Source organism: Brienomyrus brachyistius, chromosome 2 (assembly GCF_023856365.1).
Source record: "Brienomyrus brachyistius isolate T26 chromosome 2, BBRACH_0.4, whole genome shotgun sequence".
Taxonomy (NCBI): Eukaryota; Metazoa; Chordata; class Actinopteri; order Osteoglossiformes; family Mormyridae; genus Brienomyrus; species Brienomyrus brachyistius.
Genome location: NC_064534.1, coordinates 43623892 through 43651286, shown reverse-complemented (window position 1 = coordinate 43651286; position 27395 = coordinate 43623892). Strand labels below are relative to the sequence as shown.

The window sequence follows — 27395 nt, the reverse complement described above, 5'->3', positions numbered from 1 at the left end:
ACTACTCAGCCGGCAGCCTACCACAATTATTCCATTCTTTCCGCATCCGCACACTTCCTTCTTTTTAACTCCTTTTCACTACCGCACAGGTTAATCGCCGCACGTCCCCCGCCGGCAAACATTACTCCTTTGCCTACTTCATGCAGGCTTCTCTTAACGACCCTCTGTTATCAACTCCGCTAACAGCCACAAAATCTCCGCCGCACGAAGCCCACTGGTAGCTGCTGAATCACATGCTTCCCCAAAACGTCGCGCTGTCAGAACACTGGGAGCTACACACACCAACAAGTCCATACTGCAGGCTGCAGCCAGAACTATTTTCTACATTCAAACATCGACGGCCTCTTCTCTCTAAAAATTCACCAGACCGCTTCTACCACCAGCAAAGAAGTTTCCATCCCTAATTCCTCTGTGATTCCCAATAACCTAAACATTAAGCTGGCATTGAAGGGTGTGAATTACCCCGGCCAATCTGTTCTTTTAAATACAGCTTTTAGCAAGTTTTGAAAGGAGAAGAGCAGAACTTGCTATGCCAATAATATCGAGTCTTCTGTGGCGAAGTGGTTTTTGCATAGAAAACAAAGCGGTCAGTTGAAGAGGAATAATATCAGTACTTTGTTTAAAACTGTGTGTAAAAAGCTGTCTCTTTATCATTAACAATAAGTTGTAAAACGTGAATGGGGAGAAACAGTCTTCAAGTTTGTGAGAAGATCGCGCCCTGGTGGAATAAAGGCACGAACAGCTTACAGCACCTAGAATTACCAGGAAGTATTTGGAGTAAAACGGTGTTTAAAAGCTGCCTTTATGAATGAGAGAAATATATATATATATATATAAAATAGTAAAATGGAAGGGGAGTGATAGATTTAAATTAATCGTGAAGTGGAGCGCCCCCTGTATAAAGTAAAAGTGAGAAAAGCTTACAGCACCTGGTATTCCCAGGAGGTCTCCCATCCAAGTACTAACCAGACCCTACCCTGCTTGGCTTCCGAGATCGGATGAGATCGGGCGTGTTCAGGGTGGTATGGCCATAAGCGAGAGATGCGACCAAAAACAGCCCTTTTGCATTACACACGTCTATACATGCCAGTTAGTCCCATTGGATCCTACTCCTGGTTTTTTTTTTTTTATCTGACTCACACTGCAGCACCACCATCCAATCGGCAGCGCCGGACCCACACCAAACATTCACCAAACTACTCAGCCGGCAGCCTACCACAATTATTCCATTCTTTCCGCATCCGCACACTTCCTTCTTTTTAACTCCTTTTCACTACCGCACAGGTTAATCGCCGCACGTCCCCCGCCGGCAAACATTACTCCTTTGCCTACTGCATGCAGGCTTCTCTTAATGACCCTCTGTTATCAACTCCGCTAACAGCCACAAAATCTCCGCCGCACGAAACCCACTGGTAGCTGCTGAATCACATGCTTCCCCAAAACGTCGCGCTGTCAGAACACTGGGAGCTACACACACCAACAAGTCCATACTGCAGGCTGCAGCCAGAACTATTTTCTACATTCAAACATCGACGGCCTCTTCTCTCTAAAAATTCACCAGACCGCTTCTACCACCAGCAAAGAAGTTTCCATCCCTAATTCCTCTGTGATTCCCACTAACCTAAACATTAAGCTGGCATTGAAGGGTGTGAATTACCCCGGCCAATCTGTTCTTTTAAATACAGCTTTTAGCAAGTTTTGAAAGGAGAAGAGCAGAACTTGCTATGCCAATAATATCGAGTCTTCTGTGGCGAAGTGGTTTTTGCATAGAAAACAAAGCGGTCAGTTGAAAAGGAATAATATCAGTACTTAGTTTAAAACTGTGTGTAAAAAGCTGTCTCTTTATCATTAACAATAAGTTGTAAAACGTGAATGGGGAGAAACAGTCTTCAAGTTTGTGAGAAGATCGCGCCCTGGTGGAATAAAGGCACGAACAGCTTACAGCACCTAGAATTACCAGGAAGTATTTGGAGTAAAACAGTGTTTAAAAGCTGCCTTTATGAATGAGAGAAATATATATATATATATATAAAATAGTAAAATGGAAGGGGAGTGATAGATTTAAATTAATCGTGAAGTGGAGCGCCCCCTGTATAAAGTAAAAGTGAGAAAAGCTTACAGCACCTGGTATTCCCAGGAGGTCTCCCATCCAAGTACTAACCAGACCCTACCCTGCTTGGCTTCCGAGATCGGATGAGATCGGGCGTGTTCAGGGTGGTATGGCCATAAGCGAGAGATGCGACCAAAAACAGCCCTTTTGCATTACACACGTCTATACATGCCAGTTAGTCCCATTGGATCCTACTCCTGGTTTTTTTTTTTTTTATCTGACTCACACTGCAGCACCACCATCCAATCGGCAGCGCCGGACCCACACCAAACATTCACCAAACTACTCAGCCGGCAGCCTACCACAATTATTCCATTCTTTCCGCATCCGCACACTTCCTTCTTTTTAACTCCTTTTCACTACCGCACAGGTTAATCGCCGCACGTCCCCCGCCGGCAAACATTACTCCTTTGCCTACTGCATCTAGGCTTCTCTTAACGACCCTCTGTTATCAACTCCGCTAACAGCCACAAAATCTCCGCCGCACGAAGCCCACTGGTAGCTGCTGAATCACATGCTTCCCCAAAACGTTGCGCTGTCAGAACACTGGGAGCTACACACACCAACAAGTCCATACTGCAGGCTGTCATGCCCGGCTTGTCCGCTCCTCGTGTGTGCCACGCCCCCTGCCTTCCCACGTGTATTTCCTTGATTGTACCCTGCTGTATCTGCTTACTTTGATTAGTCTTGTCTGGTTTTAAGTCCTGGTCTTACCTGTTAGCATTGTCTGTCATTGATGTTAGTCGGCGTGCCATGTTCCCAAGTCCTCGTCCTTCCAATAAATCCCCGTTTTGCCCTAAGTCTGCCTGCTTGCTTGCCTCTCCGCTCATCACCTTACCCGTGCGCCTCTACCGCCGACGTATATCGTGACAGAATGACAGACCACGCAAAGAAGCGGAGCAAGCAAAACCCGGAAGAACCGGTACTCCGTCTGGGAGCCTGCGCGTTGGCCAGGTTTTGGCCCTTGAGCGAGGAGGAGGTGGATGAATCCCTGCTACTGTGGCCATCCGAACCGGACGCCACGGAGTTGCCACCGCCGCTCGAGCGGAATTGCTTCCGGCCTGAGCGGGTGGCGAACAAAGGGGCCGCCACTGTACGAGATGCCATCCCGCGAATCCCGCGGCGTCTTAAAGGGACCAAGCCCGTCTCATCTGTGCAGGCTCAGCTCGTCCCACCGCTTACGGCAGAGACACTCCGGCCAGAGGTAATCGCTCCAACCCCGACTCACATTACCCAGTTCTTCACCCTCCAGGGGTTATACTGGAGGGTGAGGGATGAACTGGCCGGGCAGATGTCGCCCGAAGCGGACCAGCACGTGATGCAGCTAGAGGAGGGGTTCGCTGCGTTCACTCCTGCTTCCCCCCCGGAAGTCCTGGAGCAGCTCGCAGCGGATCTCCGAGGGCTGCTCCTGCTCCGGAGAGCGGTGGATCCCACTCCAGAACGGCCGTCACTGTCCTCGGACCCTGCTCCAGAGCAGCCGCCATTGCCGCCTTCGCCGCTGCGCAGCCGCCTGCGCAGCCGCCTTCGCTGCCTGCTGCAGCTCCCGGGCAGGCGCCCCCACTGCAGCAACCTGCAGCTCCCGGGCAGGCGCCCCCACTGCAGCAACCTGCAGCTCCCGGGCAGGCGCCCCCACTGCAGCCAGCTCCTGTTCCTGACTGCGCTCCAGTTCCTGCAGAGGCGCCCCCTCTGCAGCCGCCTGCTGCAGCTCCCGGGCAGGCGCCCCCTCTGCAGCCGCCTGCTGCAGCTCCCGGGCAGGCGCCCCCTCTGCAGCCGCCTGCTGCAGCTCCCGGGCAGGCGCCCCCTCTGCAGCCAGCTCCTGTTCCTGACCGTGTTCCAGTTCCTGACCGCGCTCCAGTTCCTGCAGAGGCACCCCCTCTGCAGCCGCCTGCTGCAGCTCCCGGGCAGGCGCCCCCTCTGCAGCCGCCTGCTGCAGCTCCCGGGCAGGCGCCCCCTCTGCAGCCGCCTGCTGCAGCTCCCGGGCAGGCGCCCCCTCTGCAGCCGCCTGCTGCAGCTCCCGGGCAGGCGCCCCCTCTGCAGCCGCCTGCTGCAGCTCCCGAGCAGGCGCCCCCACTGCAGCCAGCTCCTGTTCCTGACCGCGCTCCTGTTCCTGACCGCGCTCCTGTTCCTGACCGCGCTCCTGTTCCTGTCCAGGCGCCCCCACTGCAGCAACCTGCAGCTCCCGGGCCGGCGCCCCCACTGCAGCAACCTGCAGCTCCCGGGCAGGCGCCCCCACTGCAGCCGCCTGCTGCAGCTCCTGTCCCTGACTGCGCTCCTGTCCCTGACCGCCCTGCTGCAGCCGCTCCTGAGGTGCCCCCGCTGCAGTCCCCTGCAGTTCCCGGGCGAGCGCCCCCACAGCAATTGCCTGCAGCTCCAGTCCCTGACCGCGCTCCAGTCCCTGACCGCGCTCCTGTCCCTGACCGCGCTCCTGTCCCTGACCGCGCTCCTGTCCCTGACCGCCCTGCTGCAGCCGCTCCTGAGGTGCCCCCGCTGCAGTCCCCTGCAGTTCCCGGGCGAGCGCCCCCACAGCAATTGCCTGCAGCCCCAGTTCCTGATCTCGCCCCAGTTCCTGATCTCGCCCCAGTTCCTGATCTCGCCCCAGTTCCTGATCTCGCCGCAGCCGCTTCCGAGACGCTCCTGTCCCCGCCTGCTACAGCCGCTTCCGAGGCGCCCCCACTGCAGTCACCTGTAGTTCCAGGGCGAGCGCCCCCACGACGGCGGCTTGCAGCGCCTGGGCCGGCGCCCCCACTGCAGTGTCTTGCAGTTCCAGGGCGAGCGCCCCCACGACGGCGGCTTGCAGCGCCTGGGCCGGCGCCCCCACTGCAGTGTCCTGCAGTTCCAGGGCGAGCGCCCCCGCGACGGTGGCTTGTAGCGCCTGGGCCGGCGCCCCCACTGCAGCGTCCTGCAGTTCCCGGGCGGGCGCCCCCACGAGGGCGACTTGCAACGCCCGTGCCGGTGCCCCCTCTGCAGCGTCCTGCAGTTCCCGGGCGGGCGCCCCCACGACAGCGGCTTGCAGCACCTGGGCCGAGGTCCCCACTGCAGCGTCCTGCAGTTTCCGGGCTGATGCCCCGGCAGCCTGACCGTGTTCCTGTCCCGGCGCCCCGGCAGCCTGACCGTGTTCCTGTCCCGGCGCCACGGCAGCCTGACCGTGTTCCTGTCCCGGCGCCACGGCAGCCTGACCGTGTTCCTGTCCCGGCGCCACGGCAGCCTGACCGTGTTCCTGTCCCGGCGCCACGGCAGCCTGCAGCAGCTCCAGAGGCGCCCCCTCCGCCTGCAGCAGCTCCAGAGGCGCCCCCTCCGCCTGCAGCAGCTCCAGAGGCGCCCCCTCCGCCTGCAGCAGCTCCAGAGGCGCCCCCTCCGACTGCAGCAGCTCCAGTCCCTGTCCTAGTCCCCGAGGTGGTCCCGGACAACTCCATCTTGGCTCCTCCCTCTTCGGAGGTGGAGGAGCTGGAATGGGACCCCTCGGGGACAGAACTTGTAACCCCTTGTCCCTCGCCCCGGCGACTTCGACCCCGAACTAGGGTCGGCCTGTCTGTGTCCCGCAGGGGAAGGGGACACAGACGCAGGGCTGGGGTCCCGCCCGCCCTGCCCCCTGGCTCGCCCTCCCTCGCCTGCGCTCTGGCTCGGCTGGCGCCTGCGGGTCCTGGCCCTCCGGGTCGGCTGTCGCCTGTGGGTCCCCCTCCGAGGCTTCGTCGCCCCGCCTCGCTCCCCTCTCCAGAGCCTGGTCGGTCGCCTGCGGGCTCCCCGACGGCGGCTCCTCGGTTGCCTGCGGGGCCTCTACCTCCGGCCCTCCCCCGGACGTCACCGCCTGCTGCAGCTCCCCCCTCCTCCGGGCCTTCGCCGTGGGCCCCTCCAGCTCCCTCGTCCCCTTCCCCAGTGCTCCCTCCTGCTCCCTCCCTGGCCCCTCCGCGGGTCCCTCGCCCTGCCTCCTCGGCCCCTCCGAGGTCCCCTCCGGCTCCGGCCTCCCGGCCGCCTGCGGCCCCTCCGGCTGCCGCCCGTCGCCCGCTGGGTCTCCCTCGGGCTCCCCTTTGTTCCCCCTCCTTGTCTCCCTATGCCCCTGCCTTTGTCCCGCCTGTCTCTGTCCCTTCTTCTGCTCGTCCCTTCGTCCCGCCCGTCTCTGCTCCTCGTGTTCCTCCTGTCTTTGCTGCCCGTCCTCCTCTGTGCCCTCTGTTCACTCCTGGCCCTTGTGTCCCGCCTGTTCCTTCTGTGTCCCCTCTCTTTCTCTGTCGGTCCGTGTTCCCCGTCCTCTGTCAGGTTTTGTCCCTGGTCCTGTCTTTGTGCCTGTTCTGTCTCTCTGTTTAGTTCCCGGTCCTTTGTTCTTGGTTTTGGGTTTTGTTTTTCAGGTCTTGGTCCCCTCGTCCCGTTCGTCGCCTCCTCCTGGGCGCGCCCGGTGCAGCGCGCCTTTGGGGGGGGGCTCTGTCATGCCCGGCTTGTCCGCTCCTCGTGTGTGCCACGCCCCCTGCCTTCCCACGTGTATTTCCTTGATTGTACCCTGCTGTATCTGCTTACTTTGATTAGTCTTGTCTGGTTTTAAGTCCTGGTCTTACCTGTTAGCATTGTCTGTCATTGATGTTAGTCGGCGTGCCATGTTCCCAAGTCCTCGTCCTTCCAATAAATCCCCGTTTTGCCCTAAGTCTGCCTGCTTGCTTGCCTCTCCGCTCATCACCTTACCCGTGCGCCTCTACCGCCGACGTATATCGTGACACAGGCTGCAGCCAGAACTATTTTCTACATTCAAACATCGACGGCCTCTTCTCTCTAAAAATTCACCAGACCGCTTCTACCACCAGCAAAGAAGTTTCCATCCCTAATTCCCCTGTGATTCCCACTAACCTAAACATTAAGCTGGCATTGAAGGGTGTGAATTACCCCGGCCAATCTGTTCTTTTAAATACAGCTTTTAGCAAGTTTTGAAAGGAGAAGAGCAGAACTTGCTATGCCAATAATATCGAGTCTTCTGTGGCGAAGTGCTTTTTGCATAGAAAACAAAGCGGTCAGTTGAAGAGGAATAATATCAGTACTTTGTTTAAAACTGTGTGTAAAAAGCTGTCTCTTTATCATTAACAATAAGTTGTAAAACGTGAATGGGGAGTGACAGTCTTCAAGTTTGTGAGAAGATCGCGCCCTGGTGGAATAAAGGCACGAACAGCTTACAGCACCTAGAATTACCAGGAAGTATTTAGAGTAAAACGGTGTGTAAAAGCTGCCTTTATGAATGAGAGAAAAATATATATATATATATAAAATAGTAAAATGGAAGGGGAGTGATAGATTTAAATTAATCGTGAAGTGGAGCGCCCCCTGTATAAAGTAAAAGTGAGAAAAGCTTACAGCACCTGGTATTCCCAGGAGGTCTCCCATCCAAGTACTAACCAGACCCTACCCTGCTTGGCTTCCGAGATCGGATGAGATCAGGCGTGTTCAGGGTGGTATGGCCATAAGCGAGAGACGTGACCAAAAACAGCCCTTTTGCATTACACGCGTCTATACATGCCAGTTAGTCCCATTGGATCCTACTCCTGGTTTTTTTTTTTTTTTTATCTGACTCACACTGCAGCACCACCATCCAATCGGCAGCGCCGGACCCACACCAAACATTCAGCAAACTACTCAGCCGGCAGCCTACCACAATTATTCCATTCTTTCCGCATCCGCACACTTCCTTCTTTTTAACTCCTTTTCACTACTGCACAGGTTAATCGCTGCACGTCCCCCGCCGGCAAACATTACTCCTTTGCCTACTGCATGCAGGCTTCTCTTAACGACCCTCTGTTATCAACTCCGCTAACAGCCACAAAATCTCCGCTGCACGAAGCCCACTGGTAGCTGCTGAATCACATGCTTCCCCAAAACGTCGCGCTGTCAGAACACTGGGAGCTACACACACCAACAGGTCCATACTGCAGGCTGCAGCCAGAACTATTTTCTACATTCAAACATCGACGGCCTCTTCTCTCTAAAAATTCACCAGACCGCTTCTACCACCAGCAAAGAAGTTTCCATCCCTAATTCCTCTGTGATTCCCACTAACCTAAACATTAAGCTGGGATTGAAGGGTGTGAATTACCCCGGCCAATCTGTTCTTTTAAATACAGCTTTTAGCAAGTTTTGAAAGGAGAAGAGCAGAACTTGCTATGCCAATAATATCGAGTCTTCTGTGGCGAAGTGGTTTTTGCATAGAAAACAAAGCGGTCAGTTGAAGAGGAATAATATCAGTACTTTGTTTAAAACTGTGTGTAAAAAGCTGTCTCTTTATCATTAACAATAAGTTGTAAAACGTGAATGGGGAGTGACAGTCTTCAAGTTTTGTTTGTGGATTACTTCTCTTACTTCTCTAAGTCTTGTGTGCTTCAAGCTCTGTTTGTGGATTACTTCTCTGCTAGTAAGGTAGGACTCTGTTTGCTTTCTGTTTACTGTCTGTTGAAACTGTTGTTGTGTGTAGTTCCTGGCAATCAAGCGTAGTTTCGGTCTCCCTGAACTGTTGTTGTGTGTAGTTTCGGTCTCCCTGAAGGTGTTAATTAGGGGGCAGGGCTTACTGAGTTTAAATTGAAGGTGACTCCAGCTCAATACTCAGTGTGCTTCAAGCTCTGTTTGTGGATTACTTCTCTGCTAGTAAGGTAGGACTCTGTTTGCTTTCTGTTTACTGTCTGTTGAAACTGTTGTTGTGTGTAGTTCCTGGCAATCAAGCGTAGTTTCGGTCTCCCTGAACTGTTGTTGTGTGTAGTTTCGGTCTCCCTGAAGGTGTTAATTAGGGGGCAGGGCTTACTGAGTTTAAATTGAAGGTGACTCCAGCTCAATACTCAGTGTGCTTCAAGCTCTGTTTGTGGATTACTTCTCTGCTAGTAAGGTAGGACTCTGTTTGCTTTCTGTTTACTGTCTGTTGAAACTGTTGTTGTGTGTAGTTCCTGGCAATCAAGCGTAGTTTCGGTCTCCCTGAACTGTTGTTGTGTGTAGTTTCGGTCTCCCTGAAGGTGTTAATTAGGGGGCAGGGCTTACTGAGTTTAAATTGAAGGATAAAGGCAAACAGTCTAGTTGTTACTACTGCTTCTAACCTTTCTCTCCTACTCTATCCTATCCTCTACTTCGCAATCTCTCACACCATCACTACAGACATGTGCCTTAGACGTATACCAGTACACTTATCTTTGAGACCTAGAATATCTCATCCAACATCCAGGTGCCGCACTCTCAGTAATCTTGTCTACCCTCCCATAACACCCCAGTGCCAGCGAAGCGTGCTGGGTGGCCTCTGGAATTGCCAGTCTGCTGTAAAGAAGGCTGATTTCATTTCCGCCCTTGCTTCACACCACTCTCTTGACTTTCTGGCTCTGACGGAGACCTGGATATCACCTGAGAACTCGGCTACCCCGGCAGCTCTCTCCTCTGCTTATGCTTTCTCTCACTCTCCTCGCCAGACTGGCAGGGGCGGTGGCACAGGTCTATTGGTAACTCGGAACTGGTGCTACACACCCCTCTCTCTGCCCCATCTCAACATTTCATCCTTTGAATTCCATGGAATTGCTGTTACCTCTCCACTCGATATTCGGATCATTGTTGTCTACCGCCCTCCTGGCCCCCTAGGCTGCTTTCTAGAGGAGCTTGATACTCTCCTCAGTCTCTTCCCCACTGACAGCTCCTCTCTCATTCTCCTTGGTGACTTCAACCTCCCCCATGACAAGCTCCCTTCTTCTGGTCTCCTCCCTTTTCTCGATTCCTTCTCTCTAACATCCAACAGCTCCTCTCCGACACACAAAGGAGGTAACGTCCTCGACCTGGTTTTCAGCCGCCCCTCTCCGGCTACTGACATCTCTTCTACTCCTCTACACATTTCTGATCACCACTTTGTATCCTTTACCATTGCCCTACCCGTCTTGGCCAATCCCAGTTTTCAACGTTTCCTCCCCACTCGACCAAACCTCCACTCTGTCTCCGCTTCTTCTGTTGCTTCCTGCACCCTGTCTTACCTTCCTGACCCTGACTCCTTTTCCTCCTTGGCACTGGAGTCTGCAACTGATACTCTCATCTCCTCACTTCACACATCCTTGGACAACCTCTGCCCGCTGTCTTCCAAACCAAGGAAAACTCGGCCTACTCCTTGGCTTTCAGCTGCATTACGTACTAACCGAAGAGAATTGCGGGTAGCAGAGAGGACGTGGAAGAAATCTAAGCTTGATGCAGATCTGTCTTCCTACCGTACTCTGTTATCCAAATTCTCTATGGACGTGACTGCAGCTAAAACTGCCTTTTACAAAGACATACTTGAATTATCCTCACGAGATCCTCGCAAACTCCATAACATCTTTTCGTCTCTTCTCAACCCTCCCCCTCCTCCTGCTCCTTCCTTCCTGACTGCTGAAGATTTTGCCAACTTCTTTGCCGAGAAGATTGACAGAATCTGTCAGACATTCTCTCCCTCATCCACTACACTACACACTAAGGATTTCCCTCCCCCCTCACTGGCCCAGTTTTCCGGTCTTACGGCAGATGAGATCATGAAAGTCATCTCATCTTCCAACCCTACCACCTGCCGACTTGATCCAATCCCTTCTGCATTGTTTCAGACAATCTGTCTAGACCTTCTTCCCTTCATCACGACTATCATTAATGGCTCCATAACCTCCGGTCATGTACCAACAGCATTCAAAATAGCCAGGGTCATTCCCATCCTAAAAAAACCCACTCTAAATCCCTCAGACACTTGCAGCTATCGACCAGTATCGCTTCTTTCCTTCCTTTCAAAAATCCTCGAACGTACAGTCTACAACCAGCTTTCTCTCTATCTCTCTCAGAACAACCTCCAGGATCCTAATCAGTCTGGCTTTAAAGCAGCTCACTCTACAGAGACTGCCCTCTTAGCAGTCACTGAGAAGCTACATGCTGCCAGATCGGCCAAACTGTCATCTGTCCTCATCCTTCTTGACCTATCAGCAGCATTTGACACGGTCAACCACAAAACTCTCCTATCCATCCTTAGGAGTCTTGGCATTGGTGGCCTGGCCTGGCGCTGGCTGGCTTCCTACCTAGAAGGCCGAACATACCAAGTGACATGGAATGGATCCACATCTACTCCACGTTGTCTTTCCACCGGTGTCCCTCAGGGCTCGGTTCTTGGTCCTCTCCTATTCTCCCTCTACACTAAATCTCTTGGCGAAGTTATATCCTCACATGGCTTCTCCTACCACTGCTATGCCGATGACACTCAACTCATCCTCTCCTTCCCTCCCTCAGACACTCATGTCTCCACTAAGATCTCTACATGCTTGGCAGACATCTCATCTTGGATGACCACTCACCAGCTAAAACTCAACACTAGTAAAACTGAGCTGCTTTACATCCCGGCTGACTCATCCCCCCTCCAGGACCTTGCGATCTCTTTCGACAACTCCCTAATCCGTCCTTCGGTTTCTGCTAGAAACCTTGGAGTTACCATAGATGATCGGTTGTCATTTTCCTCACATATCGCCAGTCTTTCTCGCTCTTGTCGGTTTCTCCTCTTTAACATCAGGAGGATACGTCCATTTCTTTCCACTCAGGCTACCCAGATACTCGTCCAGTCCCTCGTCATCTCACGCCTTGACTACTGTAACTCGCTTCTAGCGGGTTTACCACTGAGTGCCATCCGTCCCCTCCAACTGATTCAGAATGCAGCTGCTCGTCTTGTTTTCAACCTTCCCAAGTTCTCCCACACCACTCCTTTGCTGCGCTCCCTCCACTGGCTTCCTGTAGCTGCACGCATCAGATTCAAAACACTGATGCTCGCATACAAAGCCAAAAATTCTCTGGCACCATCCTACCTAAAGGACCTCATCACACCCCGCTCTGCACCACGATCTCTCCGATCCTCCAGCACTGCTCGACTGGTCCCTCCTCCCCTCAAGGCACAAGGAAGACACGCATCTCGGCTCTTCTCTGTCCTGGCACCTAGTTGGTGGAATGAACTCCCCCTAGATGTCCGAACAGCTGAATCCTTGAATGTCTTCAAGCGACGACTCAAAACTTTTCTTTTTCAGAAATACCTGACGTAGAACTTCTATATTCTTACTCGACTCTTATTCTGGTGTGTGTTTAAAAAAAAAAAAAAAAAAAAAAATCTACACTACTCAATGGAGTTCTCAGAGATAGTATTCATAGCTTGGGTCCTTATTGAGCTAGCATTGGAAATTCATTGCAGAGTCTCAAAGCACTTATGTAAGTCGCTCTGGCTAAGGGCGTCTGCCAAATCCTGTAAATGTAAATGTAAATGTAAGTTTGTGAGAAGATCGCGCCCTGGTGGAATAAAGGCACGAACAGCTTACAGCACCTAGAATTACCAGGAAGTATTTAGAGTAAAACGGTGTGTAAAAGCTGCCTTTATGAATGAGAGAAAAAAAATATATATATATAAAATAGTAAAATGGAAGGGGAGTGATAGATTTAAATTAATCGTGAAGTGGAGCGCCCCCTGTATAAAGTAAAAGTGAGAAAAGCTTACAGCACCTGGTATTCCCAGGAGGTCTCCCATCCAAGTACTAACCAGACCCTACCCTGCTTGGCTTCCGAGATCGGACGAGATCGGGCGTGTTCAGGGTGGTATGGCCATAAGCGAGAGACGTGACCAAAAACAGCCCTTTTGCATTACACGCGTCTATACATGCCAGTTAGTCCCATTGGATCCTACTCCTGGTTTTTTTTTTTTTTTTATCTGACTCACACTGCAGCACCACCATCCAATCGGCAGCGCCGGACCCACACCAAACATTCAGCAAACTACTCAGCCGGCAGCCTACCACAATTATTCCATTCTTTCCGCATCCGCACACTTCCTTCTTTTTAACTCCTTTTCACTACTGCACAGGTTAATCGCTGCACGTCCCCCGCCGGCAAACATTACTCCTTTGCCTACTGCATGCAGGCTTCTCTTAACGACCCTCTGTTATCAACTCCGCTAACAGCCACAAAATCTCTGCTGCACGAAGCCCACTGGTAGCTGCTGAATCACATGCTTCCCCAAAACGTCGCGCTGTCAGAACACTGGGAGCTACACACACCAACAAGTCCATACTGCAGGCTGCAGCCAGAACAATTTTCTACATTCAAACATCGACGGCCTCTTCTCTCTAAAAATTCACCAGACCGCTTCTACCACCAGCAAAGAAGTTTCCATCCCTAATTCCTCTGTGATTCCCACTAACCTAAACATTAAGCTGGGATTGAAGGGTGTGAATTACCCCGGCCAATCTGTTCTTTTAAATACAGCTTTTAGCAAGTTTTGAAAGGAGAACAGCAGAACTTGCTATGCCAATAATATCGAGTCTTCTGTGGCGAAGTGGTTTTTGCATAGAAAACAAAGCGGTCAGTTGAAGAGGAATAATATCAGTACTTTGTTTAAAACTGTGTGTAAAAAGCTGTCTCTTTATCATTAACAATAAGTTGTAAAACGTGAATGGGGAGTGACAGTCTTCAAGTTTGTGAGAAGATCGCGCCCTGGTGGAATAAAGGCACGAACAGCTTACAGCACCTAGAATTACCAGGAAGTATTTAGAGTAAAACGGTGTGTAAAAGCTGCCTTTATGAATGAGAGAAAAAAAAATATATATATATATAAAATAGTAAAATGGAAGGGGAGTGATAGATTTAAATTAATCGTGAAGTGGAGCGCCCCCCGTTTAAAGTAAAAGTGAGAAAAGCTTACAGCGCCTGGTATTCCCAGGAGGTCTCCCATCCAAGTACTAACCAGACCCTACGCTGCTTGGCTTCCGAGATCAGACGAGATCGGGCGTGTTCAGGGTGGTATGGCCGTAAGTGAGAGATGCTACCAAAAACAGCCCTTTTGCATTACACGGGTCTATACATGCCAGTTAGTCCCATTGGATCCTACTCCTGGTTTTTTTTTTTTTTTTTATCTGACTCACACTGCAGCACCACCATCTAATCGGCAGCGCCGGACCCACACCAAACATTCACCAAACTACTCAGCCGGCAGCCTACCACAATTATTCCATTCTTTCCGCATCCGCACACTTCCTTCTTTTTAACTCCTTTTCACTACTGCACAGGTTAATCGCTGCACGTCCCCCGCCGGCAAACATTACTCCTTTGCCTACTGCATGCAGGCTTCTCTTAACGACCCTCTGTTATCAACTCCGCTAACAGCCACAAAATCTCCGCCGCACGAAGCCCACTGGTAGCTGCTGAATCACATGCTTCCCCAAAACGTCGCACTGTCAGAACACTGGGAGCTACACACACCAACAAGTCCATACTGCAGGCTGCAGCCAGAACAATTTTCTACATTCAAACATCGACGGCCTCTTCTCTCTAAAAATTCACCAGACCGCTTCTACCACCAGCAAAGAAGTTTCCATCCCTAATTCCTCTGTGATTCCCACTAACCTAAACATTAAGCTGGCATTGAAGGGTGTGAATTACCCCGGCCAATCTGTTCTTTTAAATACAGCTTTTAGCAAGTTTTGAAAGGAGAAGAGCAGAACTTGCTATGCCAATAATATCGAGTCTTCTGTGGCGAAGTGGTTTTTGCATAGAAAACAAAGCGGTCAGTTGAAGAGGAATAATATCAGTACTTTGTTTAAAACTGTGTGTAAAAAGCTGTCTCTTTATCATTAACAATAAGTTGTAAAACGTGAATGGGGAGTGACAGTCTTCAAGTTTGTGAGAAGATCGCGCTCTGGTGGAATAAAGGCACGAACAGCTTACAGCACCTAGAATTACCAGGAAGTATTTAGAGTAAAACGGTGTGTAAAAGCTGCCTTTATGAATGAGAGAAAAATATATATATATATAAAATAGTAAAATGGAAGGGGAGTGATAGATTTAAATTAATCGTGAAGTGGAGCGCCCCCTGTATAAAGTAAAATTGAGAAAAGCTTACAGCACCTGGTATTCCCAGGAGGTCTCCCGTCCAAGTACTAACCAGACCCGACCCTGCTTGGCTTCCGAGATCGGATGAGATCGGGCGTGTTCAAGGTGGTATGGCTGTAAGCAAGAGATGCTACCAAAAACAGCCCTTTTGCATTACACGCTTCTATACATGCCAGTTAGTCCCATTGGATCCTACTCCTGGTTTTTTTTTTTTTTTATCTGACTCACACTGCAGCACCACCATCCAATCGGCAGCGCCGGACCCACACCAAACATTCACCAAACTACTCAGCCGGCAGCCTACCACAATTATTCCATTCTTTCCGCATCCGCACACTTCCTTCTTTTTAACTCCTTTTCACTACCGCACAGGTTAATCGCCGCACGTCCCCCGCCGGCAAACATTACTCCTTTGCCTACTGCATGCAGGCTTCTCTTAACGACCCTCTGTTATCAACTCCGCTAACAGCCACAAAATCTCCGCCGCACGAAGCCCACTGGTAGCTGCTAAATCACATGCTTCCCCAAAACGTCGCGCTGTCAGAACACTGGGAGCTACACACACCAACAAGTCCATACTGCAGGCTGCAGCCAGAACAATTTTCTACATACAAACATCGACGGCCTCTTCTCTCTAAAAATTCACCAGACCGCTTCTACCACCAGCAAAGAAGTTTCCATCCCTAATTCCTCTGTGATTCCCACTAACCTAAACATTAATCTGGCATTGAAGGGTGTGAATTACCCCGGCCAACCTGCTCTTTTAAATACAGCTTTTAGCAAGTTTTGAAGGGAGGAGAACAGCAGACCTTGCTATGCCAATAATATCGAGTCTTCTGTGGCGAAGTGGTTTTTGCATAGAAAACAAAGCGGTCAGTTGAAGAGGAATAATATCAGTACTTTGTTTAAAACTGTGTGTAAAAAGCTGTCTCTTTATTATTAACAATGAGTTCTAAAACGTGAATGGGGAGTGACAGTCTTCAAGTTTGTGAGAAGATCGCGCCCAGGTGGAATAAAGGCACGAACAGCTTACAGCACCTAGAATTACCAGGCAGTATTTAGAGTAAAACGGTTTCTAAAAGCTGCCTTTATGAATGAGAGAAAAAAAAAATATATATAAAATAGTAAAATGGAAGGGGAGTGATAGATTTAAATTAATCGTGAAGTGGAGCGCCCCCTGTATAAAGTAAAAGTGAGAAAAGCTTACAGCACGTGGTATTCCCAGGATGTCTCCTATCCAAGTACTAACCAGACCCTACCCTGCTTGGCTTCCGAGATCGGATGAGATCGGGCGTGTTCAGGGTGGTATGGCCATAAGCGAGAGACGCGACCAAAAACAGCCCTTTTGCATTACACGCTTCTATACATGCCAGTTAGTCCCATTGGATCCTACTCCTGGTTTTTTTTTTTTTATCTGACTCACACTGCAGCACCACCATCCAATCGGCAGCGCCGGACCCACACCAAACATTCACCAAACTACTCAGCCGGCAGCCTACCACAATTATTCCATTCTTTCCGCATCCGCACACTTCCTTCTTTTTAACTCCTTTTCACTACCGCACAGGTTAATCGCCGCACGTCCCCCGCCGGCAAACATTACTCCTTTGCCTACTGCATGCAGGCTTCTCTTAACGACCCTCTGTTATCAACTCCGCTAACAGCCACAAAATCTCCGCCGCACGAAGCCCACTGGTAGCTGCTGAATCACATGCTTCCCCAAAACGTCGCGCTGTCAGAACACTGGGAGCTACACACACCAACAAGTCCATACTGCAGGCTGCAGCCAGAACAATTTTCTACATTCAAACATCGACGGCCTCTTCTCTCTAAAAATTCACCAGACCGCTTCTACCACCAGCAAAGAAGTTTCCATCCCTAATTCCTCTGTGATTCCCACTAACCTAAACATTAAGCTGGCATTGAAGGGTGTGAATTACCCCGGCCAATCTGTTCTTTTAAATACAGCTTTTAGCAAGTTTTGAAAGGAGAAGAGCAGAACTTGCTATGCCAATAATATCGAGTCTTCTGTGGCGAAGTGGTTTTTGCATAGAAAACAAAGCGGTCAGTTGAAGAGGAATAATATCAGTACTTTGTTTAAAACTGTGTGTAAAAAGCTGTCTCTTTATCATTAACAATAAGTTGTAAAACGTGAATGGGGAGTGACAGTCTTCAAGTTTGTGAGAAGATCGCGCCCTGGTGGAATAAAGGCACGAACAGCTTACAGCACCTAGAATTACCAGGAAGTATTTAGAGTAAAACGGTGTGTAAAAGCTGCCTTTATGAATGAGAGAAAAATATATATATATATATATATATATAAAATAGTAAAATGGAAGGGGAGTGATAGATTTAAATTAATCGTGAAGTGGAGCGCCCCCCGTTTAAAGTAAAAGTGAGAAAAGCTTACAGCGCCTGGTATTCCCAGGAGGTCTCCCATCCAAGTACTAACCAGACCCTACGCTGCTTGGCTTCCGAGATCAGACGAGATCGGGCGTGTTCAGGGTGGTATGGCCGTAAGTGAGAGATGCTACCAAAAACAGCCCTTTTGCATTACACGGGTCTATATATGCCAGTTAGTCCCATTGGATCCTACTCCTGGTTTTTTTTTTTTTTTTATCTGACTCACACTGCAGCACCACCATCCAATCGGCAGCGCCGGACCCACACCAAACATTCACCAAACTACTCAGCCGGCAGCCTACCACAATTATTCCATTCTTTCCGCATCCGCACACTTCCTTCTTTTTAACTCCTTTTCACTACCGCACAGGTTAATCGCCGCACGTCCCCCGCCGGCAAACATTACTCCTTTGCCTACTGCATGCAGGCTTCTCTTAACGACCCTCTGTTATCAACTCCGCTAACAGCCACAAAATCTCCGCCGCACGAAGCCCACTGGTAGCTGCTAAATCACATGCTTCCCCAAAACATCGCGCTGTCAGAACACTGGGAGCTACACACACCAACAAGTCCATACTGCAGGCTGCAGCCAGAACAATTTTCTACATACAAACATCGACGGCCTCTTCTCTCTAAAAATTCACCAGACCGCTTCTACCACCAGCAAAGAAGTTTCCATCCCTAATTCCTCTGTGATTCCCACTAACCTAAACATTAATCTGGCATTGAAGGGTGTGAATTACCCCGGCCAACCTGCTCTTTTAAATACAGCTTTTAGCAAGATTTGAAGGGAGGAGAACAGCAGACCTTGCTATGCCAATAATATCGAGTCTTCTGTGGCGAAGTGGTTTTTGCATAGAAAACAAAGCGGTCAGTTGAAGAGGAATAATATCAGTACTTTGTTTAAAACTGTGTGTAAAAAGCTGTCTCTTTATTATTAACAATGAGTTCTAAAACGTGAATGGGGAGTGACAGTCTTCAAGTTTGTGAGAAGATCGCGCCCAGGTGGAATAAAGGCACGAACAGCTTACAGCACCTAGAATTACCAGGCAGTATTTAGAGTAAAACGGTTTCTAAAAGCTGCCTTTATGAATGAGAGAAAAAAAATATATATATAAAATAGTAAAATGGAAGGGGAGTGATAGATTTAAATTAATCGTGAAGTGGAGCGCCCCCCGTTTAAAGTAAAAGTGAGAAAAGCTTACAGCACCTGGTATTCCCAGGAGGTCTCCCATCCAAGTACTAACCAGACCCTACACTGCTTGGCTTCCAAGATCAGACGAGATCGGGGGTGTTCAGGGTGGTATGGCCGAAAGCGAGAGATGCTACCAAAAACAGCCCTTTTGCATTACACGCGTCTATACATGCCAGTTAGTCCCATTGGATACTACTCCTGGTTTTTTTTTTTTTTTTATCTGACTCACACTGCAGCCCCACCATCCAATCGGCAGCGCCGGACCCACACCAAACATTCACCAAACTACTCAGCCGGCAGCCTACCACAATTATTCCATTCTTTCCGCATCCGCACACTTCCTTCTTTTTAACTCCTTTTCACTACTGCACAGGTTAATCGCTGCACGTCCCCCGCCGGCAAACATTACTCCTTTGCCTACTGCATGCAGGCTTCTCTTAACGACCCTCTGTTATCAACTCCGCTAACAGCCACAAAATCTCCGCCGCACGAAGCCCACTGGTAGCTGCTGAATCACATGCTTCCCCAAAACGTCGCGCTGTCAGAACACTGGGAGCTACACACACCAACAAGTCCATACTGCAGGCTGCAGCGAGAACAATTTTCTACATTCAAACATCGACGGCCTCTTCTCTCTAAAAATTCACCAGACCGCTTCTACCACCAGCAAAGAAGTTTCCATCCCTAATTCCTCTGTGATTCCCACTAACCAAAACATTAAGCTGGCATTGAAGGGTGTGAATTACCCCGGCCAATCTGTTCTTTTAAATACAGCTTTTAGCAAGTTTTGAAAGGAGAAGAGCAGAACTTGCTATGCCAATAATATCGAGTCTTCTGTGGCGAAGTGGTTTTTGCATAGAAAACAAAGCGGTCAGTTGAAGAGGAATAATATCAGTACTTTGTTTAAAACTGTGTGTAAAAAGCTGTCTCTTTATCATTAACAATAAGTTGTAAAACGTGAATGGGGAGTGACAGTCTTCAAGTTTGTGAGAAGATCGCGCCCTGGTGGAATAAAGGCCCGAACAGCTTACAGCACATAGAATTACCAGGAAGTATTTAAAGTAAAATGGTGTGTAAAAGCTGCCTTTATGAATGAGAGAAAAATATATATATATATATATAAAATAGTAAAATGGAAGGGGAGTGATAGATTTAAATTAATCGTGAAGTGGAGCGCCCCCTGTATAAAGTAAAAGTGAGAAAAGCTTACAGCACCTGGTATTCCCAGGATGTCTCCCATCCAAGTACTAACCAGACACTAGCCTGCTTAGCTTCTGAGATCAGACAAGATCGGGCGTGTTCAGGGTGGTATGGCTGCAAGCGAGAGATTCTACCAAAAACAGCCCTTTTGCATTACACGAATCTATACATGCCAGTTAGTCCCATTGGATCCTACTCCTGTTTTTTTTTGTTCTGGCTGCAGCCTGCTGTATGGACTTGTTGGCGTGTGTAGCTCCCAGTGTTCTGACAGCGTGACGTTTTGGGGAAGCATGTGATTCAACAGCAACCAGTGGGCTTCGTGCGGCGGAGATTTTGTGGCTGTTAGCGGAGTTGATAACAGAGGGTCTTTAAGAGAAGCCTGCATGCGGTAGGCAAATGAGTAATGTTTGCCGGCGGGGGACGTGCGGCGATTAACGTGTGCGGTAGTGAAAAGGACTTAAAGAGAAGGAAGTGTGCGGATGCGGAAAGAATGGAATAATTGTGGTAGGCTGCCGGCTGAGTAGTTTGGTGAATGTTTGGTGTGGGTCCGGCGCTGCCGATTGGATGGTGGGGCTGCAGTGTGAGTCAGATAAAAAAAAAAAAAACCAGGAGTAGGATCCAATGGGACTAACTGGCATGTATAGACGCGTGTAATGCAAAAGGGCTGTTTTTGGTAGTATCTCTCGCTTACGGCCATACCACCCTGAACACGCCTGATCTCGGAAGCTAAGCAGGGTAGGGTCTGGTTAGTACTTGGATGGGAGACCACCTGGGAATACCACGTGCTGTAAGCTTTTCTCACTTTTACTTTATACAGGGGGCGCTCCACTTCACGATTAATTTAAATCTATCACTCCCCTTCCATTTTACTATTTTATATATATATTTTTTTTCTCTCATTCATAAAGGCAGCTTTTAGAAACCGTTTTACTCTAAATACTGCCTGGTAATTCTAGGTGCTGTAAGCTGTTCGTGCCTTTATTCCACCAGGGCGCGATCTTCTCGCAAACTTGAAAACTGTCACTCCCCATTCACGTTTTACATCTTATTGTTAATAATAAAGAGACAGCTTTTTACACACAGTTTTAAACAAAGTACTGATATAATTCCTCTTCAACTCAGCGCTTTGTTTTCTATGCAAAAACCACTTCACCACAGAAGACTCGATATTATTGGCATAGCAAGGTCTGCTCTTCTCCTCCTTTCAAAACTCGCTAAAAGCTGTATTTAAAAGAGCAGGTTGGCCGGGGTAATTCACACCCTTCAATGCCAACTTAATGTTTAGGTTAGTGGGAATCACAGAGGAATTAGGGATGGAAACTTCTTTGCTTGTGGTAGAAGTGGTCTGGTTAATTTTTAGAGAGAAGAGGCCGTCGATGTTTTAATGTAGAAAATTGTTCTGGCTGCAGCCTGCAGTATGGACTTGTTCGTGTGTGTAGCTCCCAGTGTTCTGACAGCGCGACGTTTTGGGGAAGCATGTGATTCAGCAGCTACCAGAGGGCTTCGTGCGACGGAGATTTTGTGGCTGTTAGCGGAGTTGATTACAGAGGGTCGTTAAGAGAAGCCTGCATGCGGTAGGCAAAGGAGTAATGTTTGCTGGCGGGGGACGTGCGGCGATTAACCTGTGCGGAAGTGAAAAGGAGTTAAAGAGAAGGAAGTGTGCGGATGCGGAAAGAATGGAATAATTGTGGTCGGCTGCCGGCTGAGTAGTTTGGTGAATGTTTGGTGTGGGTCCGGCGCTGCCGATTGGATGGTGGGGCTGCAGTGTGAGTCAGATAAAAAAAAAAAAAAACAGGAGTAGGATCCAATGGGACTAACTGGCATGTATAGAGGCGTGTAATGCAAAAGGGCTGTTTTTGGTAGCATCTCTCGCTTACAGCCCTACCACCCTGAACACGCCCGATCTCGTCTGATCTCGGAAGCTAAGCAGGGTTTGGTTTGGTTAGTATTTGGATGGGAGACCACCTGGGAATACCAGGTGCTGTAAGCTTTTCTCACTTTTTCTTTATACTGGGGCGCTCCACTTCACGATTAGTTTAAATCTATCACTCCCCTTCCATTTGTAACCCTTATTTTTTGACACTGGGTAGCGTGTGCCAGTCTCTTCTGTGGGCTGTGGGTAATGAGCGGGCTACAGTTCCTGATTACAATTCTCTTTAATAAACACTACTCGGCAATACAGTACTGACAACCTTCCAGCCGCGCTCCACTCTCCGTCTCCACTCCGCGCTACACTCTAAACTGTCCCCCGTGTACCAGGGCAAGTAGGAACTAATATTACAATTAACTAAGGGAACATACTGAACGATAATGTAATACATGAAATAATACAGTACTGTAACTGAGAATAAGATAAGATAATAATTAAATCTAATCATTCAACACAACATTGTAAATAAATATTAACATTAAATAAAATCACTGTAAAGCATAATAATCATATATAACATAAATCAGTGACACACTTAATTGAAATAATCCAAAATATCATGTGCACAATAACTACGATTACAGTATTTCCCTGCTGGGGTAGAAATGTCCTCATTTCAACACAACACGTACAAACAGAACAATGAAAGATAAACCCTATATACAGCCATCAACGACTAACTATCCCGTACCTAACAACTCAACATACATACATTCCGTGGACTTCATTAAAGTAGGTCTTGGTTGTCTAACACAACACTACAGAAAACATTGATAACGAAAACAGAGCATCTGCGCTGGAGGAAAAAAAAAAAAAAAAATCCACGGCCTGAAACACACGCAAATATTTCCGGCATGTGCAGACGGTACAATATGTAACCACAACACAAAAAAAACATGTAGGGACCATACGTGTCCCACCAAAACCTTCTAAGTAACAAAGGCCTTGTATTTAGCTGGTCGTCGAATCCAGCGTCCACAGCGGGACGTGACGCGCAGGGGCACCTGAGGTGATGAACTGGGCGTACTACCATCCATTGGGGCAACCGATGATGCCGGGACAGAGGGGCAAGGACTGGGGGGTTGCGAACAGGAGGGGACATGGTTCAGAGGAGCAGCCCTGGGCAGATTGGACACTGGCTGCCTTCTGGCCGAAGCAGAAACCTGTGGGGAAACAGGGGGGCAAAAAGGCAGGGCACCTGACAAAGCAGTAAGAGGAGGAGCTGAGATCACTGCCCCATCCCCATCAGCTGGCACAGAGGGTGCCAGAGTACCGGTAGGAGGGGTTGGCAAAGTCCCTTTGTAGGCTTTTAGCCGATTATGATGAACAATCCATGTCCGGGAGCAAGCGTTCCCCGGGTTGGTGATCTCATAGGTGACACCGGGGTGTCTGTTTCTGCTCAACCGACGCTGGACCACAAATGGCCCCTTCCACCTGGGAGCAAGCTTGTTCATCTTCTGCGCTGGGTCATCCAAGAGAACCAGGTCACCCGGCTGATGAGGATGAAACACCACTTTCCTGTCATACTGAGTCTTTTGGTGCTGTTTGTTCGCATCACTGTTCAGGGCTGCCTCCTTGAAAGCACATGACAACCGCACAGCAATCAGCTTGGCATATTCTGCTGGTGAACCAGGTGTGGGGGAAGTCACAGCTGGACTACAGTTCAACACAATATCGAGAGGCAAATTTGGTTCTCTGCCATGAACTAGGAAGAAGGGGGAAAATCCGGTGCTTGTATGAACACTTGAGTTGTAAGCGAGTTCAGCTTGTGGCAAATACTGATCCCATTCACCACCAGAATGCGATATATACTTTGCAAGCTGATCTTTCAGTGTCCGGTTCAGTCTCTCTACCATACCATCGGACTGCGCATGATATGGAGATGTGCGTGTTTTGGTAATACCCAGTAAGGAACAGAGATGCTTAATGAGGTCTGATTCAAACTGCCGTCCTTGGTCTGTGTGGATAGACTGCGGCAAGCCATGTTGTCTTATGTAGTCCTCAAAAATGCACTTTGCCACGGTAGTTGCACGCTGATCCTTTAATGGAAAGAGGTTAACATATCGTGTGAAATAGTCCATTACTGCCAGCACATACCTGTTACCTTGTGTGGTGACAGGCAGCTCAGTGATGTCTGCAGCAACCTTCTGGAAGGGTCGCTCCACTTGAATGGGCTGTAGTGGGGCTCTTTCACGTGGAACAGGAGATCCTCGTTTTTGGCATGGCAAGCATTCTGTGCAAAACTTTTGGATGTCACGGGACATATATGGCCAGTAGCAGAGGCGTCTGGCCCTCAACAGTGTACGCTCTGCACCCTGGTGACCACTAAATTGGTTACCATGCAACGTTGCGAGAGCTGTGGGGATGAGAGTAGCAGGCAGAACAACTTGGAAAGAAGCAGGTGCGTATGGGCCTGTTTTAAACTTCCTGCACAGGATCCCATGCTGAAGTACCAATCTAGGGAACTCATGCCAAAGTTTCCGCAAGGTGGGAGAGGAGTGTCTCAAATGGCCTATCGGTGGTTTGGACTCACTTCCCTCTAACCATGCAATAACTTCCATGAGACATCTATCCTCCCTTTGCTGGTCCCGCAACTCTGCGAAGTCCACTGAAAAGGTGTGACGCACTTCAGAGAAAACTGAGGCAGTGTTGTCATTCCTGTCACTCTGAAGAGGGGGAATAATCCTGTCTGTGGAGGTGATAGTGGAGATGACACACTGAACAGCTTTGCTTTGAGTTTCAGTGTTGGGGCAGTGTTGAGTTTCAGTTTCATTGTCCCGGTGTACAATGTTGTAGTCATATACGTCCAGCTCGAGTATCCATCGACTGCGTCTGCCAGTCGGATCATTATCCACTGAAGCTTTCTTCAGACTCAGGAGGGGTTTATGATCCGTGACCACTGTGAAAGAGCTACCGGACAAAAAGTGTTTAAAATGCCTCACAGACCAAACAACTGCCCAAAGTTCACGGTCAAAAGTAGACCATCTTCTTTCAGAAGAGCTGAGCGTGTGACTTGCATAGGCTATAACACGTTCCTTATTGTCTTGTCTTTGAGCCAGCACTGAGCCAATATTGTCCTGTGAAGCATCAGTGTACAGCAAGAAGGGCTGAGTGAATATGGGGTGTGCTACAATAGGCGGTTGAGTGAGAGCATGTTTCAGCGACTGAAAAGCATCGTCACATTCGACAGTCCAGTTGAATATTGCCCCTTTTTGGGTGAGAGCATGTAGTGGGGCAGCAATGGAAGAGAAGTTCCTGACAAATCTACGGTAATAGGAACACAATCCAATAAATGCTCTCACCTCTGTAGTTGTTCTGGGTGTAGGCCATCCACAAACCTTTTCAAGGTTCCTTGCATCCGGCTGGAGTCCACAGCTGGAGACCACGTGTCCCAGGAAGGTGACTTGTGATCGTGCTATTTGGCACTTCCTGGCTTTCAACTTGAGACCAGCAGCACGGAACCGGCTGAACACCTCTCCAAGGCTGTGTAGATGGTCCACAAAGGAACGACTGAACACAAGGACATCATCCAGGTAAATTAAACATTCTTTCCAATGCAGACCCTGAAGCACTAACTCCATCAGTCTTTGGAAAGTAGGTGGGGCATTAGTAAGACCCATGGGCATAACTTTAAATTGATATAGGCCACTTCCTGTGTTGAATGCAGTTTTCTCCTTGTCATGTGGATCAAGCTTGACCTGCCAATACCCACTTGATAAGTCCATTGTGCTGAACCAGCATGCGCCGGACAGGCTGTCAAGTGCATCTGCCGGGCGTGGCAGGGGGTATGAATCTTTAATGGTCACTGCATTCAATTTTCTGTAATCAATACAGAATCTGTAGCTGCCATCCTTCTTCCGGACAAGAACAACTGGCGAGGACCAAGGGCTACAACTTTCCTCAATGATGTCCTGTGAAAGGAGCAGCTGCACTTGCCTGTCTATCTCTGTTCTCATGTTTGGAGAGGTTCTGTATGCTCTTTGTTTGATAGGTGGAACCTCCGCGGTTTTGATGCGATGTTGGACTACATCAGTGCATCCATAGTCATGATCATCAACACTGAAAATGTCACTGTAAGTCAGCAGTAAAGCGTCAAGCTGTTGTCTCTGCTCAGGAGTAAGTTCTGTCTGATTCAGGTCGACATTTGGCACTGACTGCTGAAGGGAGGGTCCTGTTTTTGAAGTAACTGTGGCTACTTTAGCTTCTACTACACAGTAGTCATGATCACTGTCTGTTCCCAGCGGATGGAAATCTCCTAGCCTAGTTTCACCTGGAATCTGAAGGTCAGTATTAGTTGGATTCATCACTCTGACGTAAATCAGTCCTGCCTTTACAGGAGCAAGCGTACGTGCCACCAACAGACCTTGGTAGCCTGGTGGTTCTGGCTCTAGAATACCCGTATAATCGGCTTCAACATCAGGCATGCCAACAGCTGGCCGAACCTTAGCTAGAACGGTCATCTGTGACATGGCGGAAACTAAGACAGGAGCTAGGGTGACAGCACTGCATCTCAGAAGAGCTGTCTCTGTATCGCACAGGAGGGGGACACTAGTGCGATTCCCTACCTTAAAAACAGCTGTACGCAAGTCAATAACAGCATGGTGCAGGAGTAGGAAGTCCCACCCTAAGATTACCGGCTGTGTAATGTTTCTGATTACTTGGACTGAGTGAGTGAAAACCTCATTACAGAGTCTGATCGTGATGGAAAGCGTGCCAAGGTTGTCTAAATAGTCACCAGTCACCGACCGGGGAAAGAGTTGAGAGCGCTGCATGGGCTTTGTTCGGAGAGATGGAATAGACATTCTAAAGGCCTCACTAATCAGTGATATGTCTGAACCTGTGTCCAGGTATACTCTAGTGGCAACGTTCTCAATAACCGTCATCACATAACGTGTTGGAGTCCTGCATTCGGAAGGCAACACCTGATGTTGGGCCTTAACACCCATAGTAGCAGCCACTTGGCCCTCAGTACCTGCTACCAGTCTTTTCCCGACTCAGAGGGATCTTCCGTGAAACTCACACGACGGCTCCTTTCCCCATTCACAAGGTATCGTTCTCTAGATGAGCGTGCCTGGGGTGAGTCATATCTGGGTTTCCTAGCGTAACGTGGAGGAGAATAAGAGGCATATCTAGAGGAATCGCCTCGGGGTGCTTCCCTTTCCCTGTAGGGGTCAGGAGAGCGATGCCTATCTGTGCTGTAGTTTCTGTAATAACTATGGCTGTTGGTAGAGCGATCGTCATATTGATGATATGGGGAAGGTGGGGGTGTAGGAGAGCGATGTCCATCACGGCGCGAGTATCTGGGGTTGCGATGTTCGCCGTATGATCCACTGGATCTATGGTAGTTAGATGCAGAGTAGATACCCCGTTCAGGAGACACAGATGGGGAGCGTCGAGAACGTTCTCTTCCACGCTCATGCCTCAGTTCAGATGCCAGATCGTACTTGTGTCTGGGAAAATCAGCATGGGGACCACAAGGACTGGCCGAGAAGGGACGATATCTCCCAAGCTGAGTGACTTCCAATTTAAGTGCACGGACATCATCTGAAAGTTGTTTAACAACATTAAAAAGGTCTGCAGATTGGTCTGACTGACGATGGTCATGTTTGGTATGTACCATAGCTGAGAGTGGTTCCCCTTGAGATGCAAGGGAGGTGGTAGGAAATGAAGGCGTTTGTGAAACCATTGGTGGAGGAAGGAGT

At 49.3% G+C, this 27395-nt stretch overlaps 2 protein-coding genes, 10 non-coding genes and 2 pseudogenes across 12 annotated transcripts in view; 4 read left to right on the top strand and 10 right to left on the bottom strand.

Moving 5' to 3' along the window:
- LOC125715120 (uncharacterized) overlaps nucleotides 1-27395 on the top strand; it is a 1180389-nt gene that overhangs the window by 675131 nt on the left and 477863 nt on the right. The window lies entirely within an intron of this gene.
- The window catches only part of LOC125715114 (uncharacterized), a 935270-nt gene that overhangs the window by 676899 nt on the left and 230976 nt on the right, over nucleotides 1-27395 (top strand). The window lies entirely within an intron of this gene.
- LOC125732773 (5S ribosomal RNA) lies at nucleotides 918-1036 on the bottom strand. Its single transcript, XR_007392141.1, has one exon. It is a non-coding gene; the product is annotated as a 5S ribosomal RNA (ribosomal RNA).
- Nucleotides 2113-2231, bottom strand: LOC125732772 (5S ribosomal RNA). Its single transcript, XR_007392140.1, has one exon. It is a non-coding gene; the product is annotated as a 5S ribosomal RNA (ribosomal RNA).
- On the bottom strand, nucleotides 7432-7550 carry LOC125733811 (5S ribosomal RNA). The gene has a single exon (XR_007393147.1). It is a non-coding gene; the product is annotated as a 5S ribosomal RNA (ribosomal RNA).
- On the bottom strand, nucleotides 12572-12690 carry LOC125733350 (5S ribosomal RNA). Its single transcript, XR_007392696.1, has one exon. It is a non-coding gene; the product is annotated as a 5S ribosomal RNA (ribosomal RNA).
- LOC125736869 (5S ribosomal RNA) lies at nucleotides 13772-13890 on the bottom strand. Its single transcript, XR_007396137.1, has one exon. It is a non-coding gene; the product is annotated as a 5S ribosomal RNA (ribosomal RNA).
- Nucleotides 14969-15087, bottom strand: LOC125734583 (5S ribosomal RNA). Its single transcript, XR_007393890.1, has one exon. It is a non-coding gene; the product is annotated as a 5S ribosomal RNA (ribosomal RNA).
- On the bottom strand, nucleotides 16166-16284 carry LOC125729413 (5S ribosomal RNA). Its single transcript, XR_007389861.1, has one exon. It is a non-coding gene; the product is annotated as a 5S ribosomal RNA (ribosomal RNA).
- LOC125736868 (5S ribosomal RNA) lies at nucleotides 17369-17487 on the bottom strand. Its single transcript, XR_007396136.1, has one exon. It is a non-coding gene; the product is annotated as a 5S ribosomal RNA (ribosomal RNA).
- Nucleotides 18567-18685, bottom strand: LOC125730726 (5S ribosomal RNA). The gene has a single exon (XR_007391018.1). It is a non-coding gene; the product is annotated as a 5S ribosomal RNA (ribosomal RNA).
- LOC125732033 (5S ribosomal RNA) lies at nucleotides 19767-19885 on the bottom strand (annotated as a pseudogene).
- On the top strand, nucleotides 20449-20557 carry LOC125731939 (5S ribosomal RNA; annotated as a pseudogene).
- Nucleotides 21635-21753, top strand: LOC125730807 (5S ribosomal RNA). Its single transcript, XR_007391097.1, has one exon. It is a non-coding gene; the product is annotated as a 5S ribosomal RNA (ribosomal RNA).